The sequence below is a fragment of the Chlamydotis macqueenii genome, chromosome 2 (genome assembly GCF_036417535.1).
Source record: "Chlamydotis macqueenii isolate bChlMac1 chromosome 2, bChlMac1.mat, whole genome shotgun sequence".
Classification (NCBI taxonomy): domain Eukaryota; kingdom Metazoa; phylum Chordata; class Aves; order Otidiformes; family Otididae; genus Chlamydotis; species Chlamydotis macqueenii.
In genome coordinates this window covers 27,072,708-27,085,868 of record NC_141557.1, presented here as the reverse complement: position 1 = coordinate 27,085,868, position 13,161 = coordinate 27,072,708, and the positions used below count along the sequence as shown (strand labels likewise).

General features: G+C 37.1%; 1 protein-coding gene across 1 annotated transcript in view; it reads left to right on the top strand.

Annotated features, from left to right (window-relative positions):
- Positions 1 to 12,906: 12,906 nt before the first annotated feature.
- COL28A1 (collagen type XXVIII alpha 1 chain) overlaps positions 12,907 to 13,161 on the top strand; it is a 70,851-nt gene continuing 70,596 nt past the window's right edge. Inside the window, exon 1 of the mRNA XM_086742381.1 lies at positions 12,907 to 13,151. The gene's annotated coding sequence lies outside the window, so the exon portion shown is untranslated. The remainder of the gene's footprint in view (positions 13,152 to 13,161) is intronic.

Sequence of the window (13,161 nt, the reverse complement as noted above, 5' to 3'; positions counted from 1 at the left end):
GGAAAAATGTCATCTGACTCCCTCTTTCACCTTCTTTCTCCTTCCCTAAGCTCTTCACTTTCCAAAGTACACCTTACTGCTCTGAAACATTACGTATGCTGATTTTATTTAACCAAAGGAAAACACCTGGTTTTTGTTAGCTTCATTCTTGGAAATGACTGGATGGCTTTGGCTAAAACTTAGATGGAAAGACATCTGGCATGAATAGTTTCAGTTTATGTCTTTAGAGTTACATAAAGCTATAAACAACAAAACTCAGAGTCTTAAAAAGGAAATATTGGGCAACCTTAATGAAAGGACATGGTACCCAGCCTGGCAGTAATGATACAGATGTGTTCTACACACGCTTTTTAGATGTGTCCTTTGCTTCATCTCTGGTTTTGAATGTGCTCTGCGGTGGGAATTACAAGTGGATATGGAGTCTAATCCAAGCCCTACAGATGCCAAACAGGAGTCTTTGTTTGACTTTGTAAACTCAGAAACATGCTCAAGGGAGGAACATTTAACACATGTAGGATAAACTCTAAATTCTCTCAAATATACTTAATGTAAAATACTGAAAAATTGATATTATTGTCATTGCTCAGGTTTGTCATGTGGATCGTAACTAAATCCTTTTCACAGTAATTCTGAATATTTTTCCTTACATTCTATCTATTGTATCAAAGACAAAATGGAAATGTTTGTAAATTCCTACAGAGCAGTCATTAAGCAAAGCACTTTCACTATCGCTATTGATAGTGAGCTGAAAAACAAGCAAGTTTTGTCCAAAGAAGGAAAAAAAAATAAGTCTGCATCATGGTAACATTCTGAAGGCGCAGGAAACATTGTGTCTCCCTTGGGGTTTGTAGCATCTCTTCAGGAAGAAGGGAAAACGGGGGAAAAATGTTGAAATAACACTCAAGAGACGATTAATTAAATATCTCATATGAAAAAAAAAAGACATGAAATGCCTTAAACAAACTTTAAGAAGCTTTCAGGAGGCCAGACAAAGTATTTTGGCAGATAACAGGAAGTTACTGAGTATACAGGCGTTCTGAGTGTAAAAAAAAGTAGCCAAGAAAACTTCACATTGAATCTGTTGGGAAGCATTATAAAACTTTTTTGGGGTAAGTTGTAAAAGATAATGATGAAACAAACATTTGCCATCAGTGAATATCAGAAACTGTAACGAACTAGGAAGGTTTACAAAGGGCAACAAAATACTTGGTTTGGTATGGAGGAGGATGGTTCAGGATATTTTAATGCAGAATACTGGTATATTGTTTAAAATTATTTTTTTATTAAGCTAATATTTAAGAATTAATACGGAATATATTTTATTTTACATTTATTTTTAAATTTTGATAGTCCAACCAAATTATTAGTAATTATTAAGAAATATTAATAAAGAAAAATACTTTACTTTTGTCTTTCCTTTTTTTTTATATGTAGAGACTTGAAGGTCCATTTGTCCCTAAAGGACCTTGAGGACCTCAGGTAGATGAAAAATAAGGTTTAAAAATATTCTTACATAGTTTTCTGAGAGTTCATTTTGTATTTCATACACAATCTAATTTTGTTGCTAAGTGGTACGCATTTAGGGGGGGAAAAAAATGATACATTTGGGTAATTCCAAGAATTTGCTGCACATGTGGCACAGGGCACAGAGCTGTGTTGGTGCAGTCAGCTGTTCAGCTGGGCTCTCCGTGTGTGCTATGGTACACGTTTCCACGTAACTGGCAAAGTAACTCCTCCAACGGCCAAAGAGACTGAAACCGATCAAGTAGCCTCAAAAATGCTGCGATTCTTAGGTAACTGTGCTGAATCAGAGAAAAATCAAAACCAAGAGTCCTCTGGGTAGCAGTTGCCCAACACTTTTTTTTTTTCGTTAGCTGTTGTCGGTGCCAGGTCCTGATTCTTTCTGTCTCTGCAGTTCCTGGAAAAGGTTATAGCAGCGGTTGTGTATTTTAACTTCTACAGTCTTTTTGGAGGGGAAACAGAGAGTAGAGAGTTGCTTGCCATGACAGTGATCACATAAACATTGTTCTATGTTTCTAGCTCTGTAGGTTGAGAAAGTGAGGACAGAATTTTCCTGCACCACTTCAGTGCAACTGCATCGACATGAGCATCTCTGGAGTGGATGAAACAGTACAGCCAATACAGAATATCACAGATTCACAAAATGGTTGAGGCTGGGAAAGAGAGTAGAGAGTTAAGGAGAATTTACTCAGGTCAGAACATGAGCCTTTAGTCCTAAATTCCATTCTGCATAGTTTAAAGCAATATTACTCAGTTTTCCATATAGGGCACAGTGTCATTCCTATGACACTATGCAAAATTAATATTTTTAGCAAAACCAAATCTTTTCTGTCTAAGAAAAACCAACATTTGTTATTCTTCCTCATTATGAAAGAAAAATATTAAGGATTTGGGAGATTTAAGATCTGCCATGAAAGAGATTAACAAGAGAAGCAAAGGAGTCAGCATTTCCTTGCAGAAATTAAGCTGTTACTGCAGTGTTCAGTTTGTATACTTTAAAATGTCAGCTGGTCTTCCAGGTGAAGTCACAGCTGACTTTTATTAAACTAATTTTTTAAGGTGGAAGCAGGCCAGATTGAATTACCTTTTTCTTTTAAGTACGTACTAGTTATTTTGATTATTACTTTTATAATCTCTTTATTTCAAGTCCTGCATTAATGCTGCGTAACATTACAGCCTACATTCTGTTTATATTTGACAGATTTCTCATACCAAACAGCATAACTGCTGAAAAGTAAAAGCAGATGACAGATGAATATTCCACTAAAACAGAGGATTGATCCAATAATTTACTGTAACAGCAAATACTGGGAATGAGTTACTTACTAGTGGGCAAAAAGATGAATATGTCATGCAATAAATAACATTTTATATTAATGTAGTTATAGAGAATTAAATGCTAGTAAGTTCCATTATTTCATAAAGAAAAATACAAGCCTTGTAAAAGAGTGGCGATTTGGAATACTTTTTCTGTTTTGAGTTGTAACAGACTTTTACATAAGATGTTGGTGATTTTTACATATCCTTTTGGTATTAATTTAATAGGGTGTGATTTATTGTTTAAATTAGAGATAAAAGCTGTTAAAATAGCTGAGAACATTTTTTGGGTTAGTGGTCAGCTCAAAAGTACAATGGAGGAAAACCAGGTATTAAACAGGTAAGCATGCCTACCCTAACCCGTGTACATTTGTTTGTCTTTCCTCTTAAGCAAATTGGCCGATGTCAGACCTTTAAAACAGGGAGACGTCTGAATTGGAGCATGCTGTTTCTGGCATGCCTGGGTTCTCGATCATTTCTTTCCAAACCATGAATTTTGCTTTGACAAAGTGAAAAATTTGTGTAGTTATGTATTTTTGTATGGTTTGTCACCTTGTCAGACCTCTTGTTTGTTTAACAGAGGAAGCAATGATAAACATTTTCATGTCATTCACAGAAATGAGTTTTTTAACATCATGTTTGAAAAGCCAGGTGAAATAGGTACACATTTGTAAGCCTAGGACCCAACCCACAGAGTTGCTGAGGAGTTGCAATGGGAGTAAGGTGCACCTGTGAGAACATTTTTGTACTTTGAGTGAAATTTCTGAAATATGGGTTAGTTTCTCAGTGAAATATGGCCTGGTATCGCAGAATGGCTGAGATTGGAATGCAGCTCTGGAGATTATCTAGTCCAACTCCTCTGTGTAAGGCAAGGTCAGCTAGAGCAGGTTGCTGGGGATCTTGCCCGGTTGTTTTTGAGTATCTCCAAGGAGGGAGACTTCACATCCTCTCTGAGCAACCTGTTCCAGTATTTAATCACACTCACTGTAATACAGGTTTTTTTTTCTTGTTTCCAACTTACCTGATAAAAATACATTTCCTTGGTCCTATGTGATTAGGGCTTCAGAACCTGTTTTCTGCAAGGCATGGAGGTGTGAACTTTTACCTTTTCTCTTTTGTTTGTTACTGACTCTCTTTAAAATTGTCTAAAATAGAAATCATAAGCTGAAGTACTAATTAGGCAATTTCAAACTCTCTGAATAACTTCCTTCTTCAGATACAAAGGCTGATAGTTGGCCTGGAAATATTCCAATGTCATATTTGTAACAGTTTCTTTGGCGCTGTTGGAGTCAGAATCTTAGTTCCTTATTTTAGTTGCCTCTCCTATTTCTTTCTTTTCTCAGAAAAAAAAAGGAAACACATAGTCTTTGGCTTCCTTATTAAATATTTTTCTACTTTCTCTTTTGAATTACGGTAAATAATTTTTAATGGTCTTTCCAATGTTTTTATAGCTTTGCAAAACTTTTTAAAGAAAACATCTGGAAAACCATTGTGCTTCCATCATTCCAGTAATCTCCTGGTATTCAGTGACTTCAGTTTAAAAGCGTGTAGACGGACTGGCTTGTTCATCATTTGTGTTAAATTTGTTGACTGTTTTTTCTTGTCTCTAAACATACCGGAGAATTTGTGTTACCCAATAAACTACATTTCATGTGTTATATATTCACAGGGTTTATTAATTTAAGCCACAAATATAGTCTAATGATACAACAATTGGTTGACATAGATTTCATTCTAATATTCCTTCCATTCTTCCTCATAAACCTGGCATTTTTTTCCTTAATAATAGTAATCTTTAGGAACTCAGCAGTTGTTTTGATAAATAAAGTAAGCCAAAATGTGTGAAAAAATTAAGAGTAATTCAAATACAGTAGTCTGTCATATCAGAGGCAAAAGTCACAGCCTATATTTTCGTGCTTATCTGTTTCATTTTTCATCATTCCACTTCCTCTGCTACTGTTGAAGTGAGACATAGTGACTTTTTCACGTATGTTTCCAATAATCACCTCCTGGTCCTTTCTATAATAAAGGCGAACTTCAGTTTATGTATTCCTAACATTTTTCCATAGGGAAGTATGGGACATCAGTTTAGTAATACTTGCAATAATCGTATTTTAAGAGGAAGTTCTTTAGTTAGTAAGGAATCAGCAGCTTAAATATCTGACATCTTACTCATTACTTGGGTCCTAATGATGGTCCAAGTGCACTACAAACATATCCCAAACTACAGAAGAGGCGTTTTCTTTGTTTCCAGCACAAGAGAGATTCAGAGAAATTTAAAAATGAAAAATCGTTTTTTGAACCAGTAAATGCTGTTAGTGTAATGACAGGTACCAAGTAAGTTTAATGGAAACACAAGAGCTATTCGGCATGTAAGAATGCAAAAGATTTTCACTTTTTCAGAGACCACAGTGTCACAGTTACTAGATCACATGAACTGTTGGGACATACACATTTTATAATTGATGATTCTATCATCCTCAGAAATTATATTTCCTATGTTGATCTCAAAATAAATGCTGGAATAGTATTTGTTTAGTGACGCTGGGAATTTCTCAAAAGTTTCTGAACCTTTTAAACTCTTGGATCTTTGCTTCAGTTTTCCACACTGTGATGTTCTACTTTTAGATTTTCTGTAGCTATCTCTACATTTGCACCTTTGTCCAATAGCAGCATCTTTAGTTATAAATAATGCAGAATATTTGTTTACTTTTGAGGTTGTACCTAGATGATTATTAATCTCTTCATCACCATTGCACAATAGCTGCTTTTTTAATTTCCCCGTTCCTTGTAATTTATATAGCTAAATAAACTTACACATTAAAAAAAATATAGATCATTAACGATTTAATTCAGCTTGACTTGTAGCAAGTCTCATTTTAATCTTAGATTTTCTGGCCTCTCAGACATTGCTTACAGCTCTGATCAATCCCTTTTATATTCCTTGTAAGATCTGCTTAATTCTACTACTGTATGTGAGCATTGTTTTCATGCAGTTGTATCTCAAACTATTTTCAGCAATTTCTCCTCATGGATGAGGAGAATTTACAGAAAAATTAATTTTTTTCTAACTGACTGCAGAATATTCCAAGTTTGCTCTATGTACAAGTCTATGAGTTCTTTAAGAATTTATAATCTTATAGAGACTTTGTACTGCGAAAGCAATTTCAAGCTTCATTTCTTCTTTAAAGATCTTTTAAAATTAGTATGAGATCAAGGTATACCAAGGTTAGTTAGTGGGTTTTGATATATTAATTGGAAACAGTTTTTCCCCTATGACTTAGTTGTGCTTTTCCATATTGCATTCCCGGAAGGCTGGTTTTTCTTTCAGTTTACATCCATCTCTGAGATTTATTGTATTTGTGCCATTTCTGGCCCAGGGGGACTAGCCGAACTAGCTCAGTCCTTTCAGGAATACAGAAACAGAACACCTAAATACTGCTGAAGTTTTACATGTTGCAACATGATGTAACACGGACTTTTTAAAGACATAGCAGTTTCTGATCAATTTATATAAGTCTGCTACTGCTCTTCCCTTTACAGAAAAATAAAAAAAAAATATGTAGTCTGACATTGCTGTCATTCACATTACTTCTGTTTTGTATTACAGTTACTTAAACTTGCAAAAGCTTTTGCTTGATGGAGCCTAGCAGACCATTTCAGATGTGCTATTGTAGTCCTCCGTGCCATGATGCATTCCCTTATACGCTGCATACTGGCTTATCTGGTTTAAGTGAAAGTGTTAGTTACATATGGAGTTTGAAGCTGGGGTTCAAACTCCTCTCAGTCTATGTAAAATGTATGCCCTTTTAAAAATATGCCAGATTCAGCAGTGTGATTGCAGATGTTGTAGGTGCAGATTGGAAGACATTTTCCCCTGGGTTTTAGTATTCTGAAAATAGTTTTGGTCCAAAAGGAGATTGTAGGATTTTGGGAGGCTGGACTGCCAGGTAGTAAAGTAAGGCTGTTTTGGAACAGTGACTGTTTTAATCCTTGCTCTATTTTCTTACAATTCTAAGTAATAATTTACCTTAAGACTAATGAGGAATTTTTCTAAGGCCAGTGTTACATGTGTTCCAAAGTGACACAACAAGACTGTCATTTGAATTCTCTGAAAAGCCAGAACTGTACTTACTTCAGCAGATTATACTACCTTGCTGATACATTCACTGCTCACCTTCAGCTTTCATTGACTTTGTAGTGCTCGGAAGATCTATGCATCAGTTACTGGTGCTCCCAATCTGGGTATCTAAGAGAGGAATGTGTGAAATGTGTATTTAGTTTCTCAGGATCAGATAGGAACTGAGGAGTAAAACCAGTTCTTCCAGGAGATATCTTCCCTCCTCTTAGTCTTTAGCTTCCACTTCCTATTATAAGGGGACAAATGTTTTGCCCGGACAGCAGCCTCATGTTCTAGCTGTGTCCTGATTAAACTCTGAATGAATCACCCACTATGAAATACTATGATTGTGCATTATCATGTAGATACACCAGAGGGCAGGATGTAGATAGCATAAGTGTATTTATAGCTTATATAAACTGAATTCAGCAACTAAATACGTTTGATACGTTTATTGCAATCTGATTTTTAAAAGGCTGGAATCATGCCTTTAGTTACATAGTCTATGAATAACAATGACACTGAATTAAGATGTATCTAGTGTTCAGAACAGTGGTTTTCAAAAAATTGTTTAAAATATGTGCTTCAAATTGCATCGATTAGCTATGTCTCCTAGCCAGAAAAAAAATTCTACCATTCTTTATAGTAACTATAGTCATTCTTGTTGAGTAAAGAGCATACTGGAGAAAAAATGTGCATTTAGGGCAGTCAGTTTTGGTTAATATAATTGGCCAAGCTGATCCAAACTGTAAGTCCTTTGACATATTACATTCAGCTGCTATAGAATAGTCACCTTTTTTCATTCTTTTATAGATTTGTATCACATTTGCATTCGGTTGTGGCTTTCCAAGCTGCAGAACTGTAATTTACTTTGTCTTCATACAGAAGCTATCTCCGATCTTTGTCAGCTCTTTCTGTTTCTTCTCATTTCTTCTTTACCATTTTTGAGTTGCAGTAACAAGAATAGCAGGAAGCATTCAAGGAGGATAGATATTGTACCAGGAAAGAGAGCTGGTACATGATTTTTTCTAATAGAAAAGGTGACTTGACATGGATGCAGGAACTGAAGGGCTTTTCACTCAAAATTCAATAGAAATAGAAGATGAGTTTTTCACATAAAACTTTGAATTGCAGTCCAGAGCTTTAGTATGGTGATGTAATGAGTGCATTTAGACAGATTCAATAGTCCTGGGAGCTAGACATTCTGAGCATGTGGTTCAGAGCACGTGGTTCAGAGCAGCCATTGAAACACTGCTGTGCTAAACAGTGTAGCGAGAAGTATTGGTAGTGCTAAAGACAATGCTGTAAATCTGGAGACATGACTTCCATCAGATTTGATTTCTAAGTGAATATAAAGTTACGAAACTATGAACTGGCAAGACTAGTGAAAAAATGAAGCTCTGAATTGTAAATCTACAATCCTGTAACAGAACTGTCAAGATCCTCATTGTACTTCCAAAACACAGTAAGTAGTGAAGAAGAGCTTAGGCTGTTTCCAGACACCGGTTACACACAACACGCAACAGATCTACGGATTTTCTAGCCAGAAAAATACAACCAAACTTTACCCCGTTGCTATCTGAATACTGGATGTTTGTGAGAACTACCAGCTTAAATCATAAATGTTAACATTTTCTGATCTGTCCCAGATGAGAACCATGTTTGCGGGTCCAAAAAAGAGTGAGAAATCTTTGAATACAGCTGGAAATCCATTCATTCTATTCTGTTTTGGCACATAGCGCAGATAAACCTTGACAACTGCTGGAAAAAAAGCATTCTTCTGTTTCTGGATGGGCAGGCTGTTTGCAAGTCTTGATCTAAGCATGCATAAGGGTAAGAATATGTATGTAAACAGTGTGAGTGATTCTTGCAACTAGTTTGTTACTAATGAAATGTTTAATCATCACCATTGTGTCTGATCCCACAGATGCTGGATGCTGCCTGTAATTATAATTTATATATAGCATTAACAGATATTTAGTGTAAAAGATTGTATTCCATGAAACTCCTCAGTCTCAGTTTGTATAATGAAGGCAACATTTATTTAATTAAGACAGTTAACCTCAGTGGTGGTGACACTCATCCGTCATCTGGCAGGAAATGATGTGGAGGTTTCTGGGAAGAAGGCCTTTCAGGAGCAGGTTGCAGCTGCTGGGACAGCTAATCCTTCCTCAGTTGCACTGGGGAAAGAGTGTGAATGGTGGTGGCATGTATGATTTTTTTCTGGTAGCAGCATTTTCGTCCAGTACATTTCATGTTAAGAGAGTATGCACATACTGATAATTCTGTGTAGGAGTGATACTATGTACCTGATCTAGTCAGGGATGTCCCTGCTCCTTGCAGGGGGGTTGGACTAGATGACCTTTGAAGGTCCCTTCCAACCCTAACCATTCTATGATCCTATGATTCTACAACCATATGGCAGATGTACAGCTCTCTCGTGCCACCAGGTTAGCATTATCTCCATCTTTGCTAACAGCTAAGGCCTCACTGAGTCACTTAGTATGTGTTGTCTCACCCTTTAAATGAGTCAAAGTTACATATGCTGTCATACTTATGGCTCACAGCACACGTTAATAGATTACGGATGTTTGCAGGGGTGTGATTTCTAGCTGAGTGTCTTTGTAAAAAGGGATCTACCCTTGGAGAAGCAGAAGGTGAGTACTTAAGTAAGTATTTGGTCTAGCAATGGAGACCTTGCTTTCAGGCTGGGTGAAAAGTGCTTCTGCTAGCCTGAATGAAGGCAGAAACATTTTTATGCTCACTGGTAAGTGGTGCCCTACTGTTTTCCCCCCGTTCTTTCCCCTTCACCAAAATACTAATGAAATCAGCAGAAAATGTACTCTGCTTACATAAAAACTTCCTAGTTAGCGTATTCCATTGCCATTATTTAAACACCAAATGAAAAGCAAAGCAGGCATGGATTCTGTACAGTTCTCTACAAAGGAACTGAAAAGAGACAGGAAAGTGTCGTTATCTACACTATTTTATAATGACAGTGCTTTGTGAAAAACCACTTCCTTCGGTGTCCGTGGCCAGGGAGATCAAATGTTGCAATGACTGTCTGATTTAGAAGAAACCCTAGCCTATAAGACATTCAACTACATCACTATTGGGGTCTGTAACTGTACCAGAAATTAAAAAGGAGCATTTGATTAGTGAAGTTTAAGTAATTCATTCTTTTTCCTTGTAGTTTTTCATGCTGCAGAATTTGAAGGTAATGTGAATTTTAGAATGTTACTCTCTTCAGTGGACTGGTTCTTCCCCTCGCTGCTCATCTCTGCTTTAACTTCCTTCGAGAAGAATATAACATTTGTATCCAGATTTATGAAATGTGCCTTCCAGTACAGCAGTTGTTTGATAAACCGTGACAGTAACACTGGTCTCCTTTGGGTCCTACATCCCTTACACTCCCAGACATACAACAGTAACCTCAGATTTCCCAATATTTCTGTTTACTGGAATGCATACAGGTACTCCTCCAGTGCTTGGAGTCCTCTTTTGCAGTACTTCTGCTCCTTTCCCACATTACTTAAGTTCCTTGTCTTCATTCCCTTTCACTGTTCTCACTACACCTACCCACCCTACCAGCCACCCACGTCTTTTCCCTCTATTCTGGTAAGAGTTAGCGAATGATGGGTCTGGTTTGCAGCCTTGAGCTCTGATTGCCAAGTTCACGAGTTCATCCGGACTGAGAAGCTGGTGGAGGAAACTCAAGGTAGGGCTGACCTCTCTTTGCCATGTGTGTGTGTGTGTCACGGGGGCTGGGGTAGATGCCACCAAGTACTGCTTTCACTACACTGTTCCTGTTTCTTATTAAAGGTGCACAAACTTACTATCTTTCTTTTAAATCCAGTAGAAAGTAGCCAAAGAATTCAAAGGCTGACTGCATGGAATTCACTTAGATTAGAAAAGAAGCTCTTGGGATTCTACAGGAGGGAAAAAAAAAACATTTTCCACCTTGTTTAGTCTGCCGTAAGGAAAATATCCCCCATTAATTTTAACAGATTTAGTTTTATATGGATGTAGTACATAGACTGCTGCAGGCGTAGTCCAGTGGATTTATAATCCCAGAAGGCTGGTCTTCCCTACTTGTGTACTTATAGAAGTCCTTTTTGTTGCCTTAGGCTTAGAGAATCACTGAATGGCTTTGATATGTTCCATTTTGCATTTTTAATTTAGCATATGAAACAGCATTCATGTTAATCTTTTGAGTTATAGTTATTCTTTTTTCTTTCTGTTTCTCTATTCTCGGCATATTAAAATCTAGATTGTAGCAAATAATCAGCCTTGTTAATGGAGCTTATTGATCAGGAGACTGGGAATTCTCTGAGAGCAAGTACTTGCACTCTACCATGTTGTGCTCTAACAGCTTTCTGAGGGGCATACTGTGAAAGAGCTATGCTTGATGCAGGATAAACAGATGTGCTTCAGTGTTTTTTGGAAAGTTGAATGCCTTCAAGAAAGGCTTATCAATGGCAATTGATAAGCATGGTATTCACTTTGTTTCTACTAAATAACCTGATTAACTCTGCAATATCAAAACCAAAGTCTAGAAATTCTGTACTATCTACCTTTTCATCTTTCAGATGCACTCTTCCTACAAAACTAGAAAAGCAGAAATCACCTACAGAGAATGCAAAGCCTGAACTTTAATTTTTTTTTTTGTAAGACAATAATTCCTAAACTTTGCCCACTGCTTCCCGTAGTGAAAGTGTCTTCTGGATAATGAGAGGTATTCATTTCACCATGAAACTTTAATCAGGTGCTGGAACAAAAAGAGCACACACAGTCCTTGGTTTTATAAACACAAAAAAAACCCCCAATGAATAGACAAGATTAGCGTTGTATAGAATTAGATACTGAATCTATTTTTGGTGTATACATTTAAAAGCAGTGTCCCTGACATAAGCTACCGAGGTGATTTCAAGACTAGAAAATCTGTTTTGAGAAAAGTTAAGGAGTGCAATTTACATGACATTTAGGCAGATTTTTTTAAAAGCTATTCAGTACAGTTGAATGGTTAATAAACAACGGTTTATACATTTTCAATCCTACGTTCCTGATGAAAGATTGGACATTTGCAAAAAAATCTACTTCAATCAAAACCATCTTTTTACTCTATGTTTTTGAAATGCCCAAATTATTAGTAAATTGTTTGATCTATGACTGAAACATTTCAATGCTTAATCACACAGCAGTCCAGGGACCTGATCTATCCCGGTAATGAAGCCTGAGTCCTCCCTTCTGCAGCATCGTGTGAAGGAGCTCTCCATTCTGTCCTGCCACCAAGGCGCCAAGGGATGTCTTGCTTGGTAGGCATTGCCTGTCCAGAGGCGGGGCGCTGACCTTCTGCTGGGCATCTGCGCAAAACTTCCTCAAGGCGTGTCATGATTCCTTGAGACTTACCGTTGGCATACTTTCTCTCACCCTGATTTTTTACTCAACACTGTGACAATAAATTTTTACTCTGAAGCCTGCCGTGAGATAGAGCAAATATAATTTGCATGCAGCATGCTGAGAGCTACCTAAATCACAGCCTCTTTTGGATATCCCGTTTGTGTCTGACCCCTCAGAGGGTCTAAAGAGCAGAAAGAATTTCCAAGGAAAACAGCTCAGGAAGACTTTTTTTTCAAGTTGTCTTTTATTATTGTAATTGCTAATGCAATTACCACTTTTGAGACATACTCATGGTCCTGGCAGGCTCACAAACCATCAGGTCAGAGTCCAGTTCTAGCCTACAAATGGTGATGTACTCATCTCACATCTCTGATCTAGCCAGTGCTGCAGCATTAACATGGAGAAGCTGAAGAGGTGTGGCTGGCAAAGTGATGGGTAATGATGCAGATTGTCGAGAAGTGAGCTTTTTGATGTAAAAGTTCGGTTATTTAAAAAGGGAAAACACTTGTGCTCCCAGACTGACACTGTTCCTTTAATAAAATAGCTTGCTGTCCCCCGCAGCCTGGCTGAGTGCCTGACCTGTCTTTATTTAAACTTTGGCCAACTGAACAGCAATAATGGACCATACAGGATCTAGATGTAAGGTAGAGGCATTTACAAGTGGACAGGCTGTTTATTTACAGATTGCTTTATTTTGGTAAACAAAACATATTTTCTAGTATGACTTGCTGGACATATTTTCTACACTGACATCTTATTTAATCCACAATTTGCTCTTTGAATGCCTTCGAAGGTAAGAGACT